Source organism: Propithecus coquereli, unplaced genomic scaffold (assembly GCF_000956105.1).
Source record: "Propithecus coquereli isolate 6110/MARCELLA unplaced genomic scaffold, Pcoq_1.0 Scaffold281, whole genome shotgun sequence".
Lineage (NCBI taxonomy): Eukaryota > Metazoa > Chordata > Mammalia > Primates > Indriidae > Propithecus > Propithecus coquereli.
Genome location: NW_012148408.1, coordinates 2,725,605 through 2,727,122, shown reverse-complemented (window position 1 = coordinate 2,727,122; position 1,518 = coordinate 2,725,605). Strand labels below are relative to the sequence as shown.

At 46.6% G+C, this 1,518-nt stretch overlaps 1 pseudogene; it reads left to right on the top strand.

The window, feature by feature from the left end:
* Nucleotides 1-305: 305 nt before the first annotated feature.
* On the top strand, nucleotides 306-966 carry LOC105813542 (annotated as a pseudogene).
* The last annotated feature ends 552 nt before the right edge of the window (nucleotides 967-1,518 follow it).

Genomic DNA, 1,518 nt, shown 5'->3' with positions numbered 1-1,518 from the left:
ACTCTGGGAGGCCAAGGTGGGAGGATCACTTGAGCTCAGGAGTTCGAGACCAGCCTCAGCAAGAGGGAGACCCCGTCTCTGCTAAAAATAGAAAAATTAGCAGGACGTAGTGGCGAGAGCCTGTAATCCCAGCTATTTGGGAGGCTGAGGAAGGAGGATGGCTTGAGCCCAGGAGTTTGAGGTTGCTGTGAGCTAGGCTGATGCCACGGCACTCTAGCCCAGGCAACAGAGTGAGACTCTGTCTCAAACAAAACAAAACAAAACAAACAAACAAAAATGGCAATGTCGTTTTCCCATCTTGCAAGATGGTGGGTGAAAAAGTTGAGAAGCTGGATACTAAGGAGAAGAAACCTGAAGCCAAGAAGGCTGATGCCAGTGGCAAGGTTAAAAAGGGTAACCTCAAGGCCAAAAAGCCCAGGAAGGGGGAAGCCCCACTGCAGTGAAATCCTGTCCTCATCAGAGGAATTGGCAGATATTCCTAATCTGCTGTGTATTCCAGAACGGCCATGTACAAGAGGAAATACTCGAAGGCTAAACCCAAGATTGAAAAGAAAAAGAAGGAGACAGTCCTTGGTCACTGTTACAAAATCAGTTGGCGGCGACAGGAATGGTGGTACTCAGGTGGTTAAACTTCTCAAAATGCCATTATCCTACTGAAGATGTGCCTCAGATGCTGTTGAGCCATGGCAAAACCCCCTTCAGTCAACACGTGAGAAAAGTGCAAGCTAGCATCACTCCCGGGGCCATTCTGGTTGTCCTCACTGGGTACGACAGAGGCAAGAGGGTGGTTTTCCTGAAGCAACTGGGCAATGGCTTGTTACTTGTGTCTGGATCCCTGGTCCTCATTTGAGTTCCTCTGTGAAGAACACACCAGAAATTTGTCCTCACCACCTCCACAAAAATTGATATCAGCAATGTGAAAATCCCAAAACATCTTACCGATACTTACTTTAAGAAGAAGTAGCTGGCCGGGCGCGGTGGCTCATGCCTGTAATCCTAGCACTCTGGGAGGCCAAGGCAGGAGGATTGCTTGAGCTTGAGGTTCGAGACCAGCTTGAGTCAGAGTGAGACCATGTCTCTACTAAAAATAGAAAAATTAACCGGGTGTGGTGGCGCACACGTGTAGTCCCAGCTACTTGGGAGACTGAGGCAAGAAGATCAGTGGAGCCCAGGAGTTTGAGGTTGCAGTGAGCTACAATGATGCCACTGCACTCTACCCAGGGTGACAGAGTGAGACTCTGTCTAAAAAAGGAGAAGTTGTAGAAGCCCCAGACACCAGGAAGATGAGATCTTCGACATGGAAAAAGAGAAATATTAATATGAGATTACAGAGCAGCACATGGTTGACCAGACAGCTGTGGATTGGCAAATTTTACCAAAAATCAAAGTGATTCCTCAGCTCCAGGGCTACCTGCAATCTGTATTTGCCCTGACAAATGAGGTTTATCTTCACAAATTGGTGTTCTAAATTTCTTACAAAGAACCTAATTAAATAACTGATACATTTTTTTTTTAAAA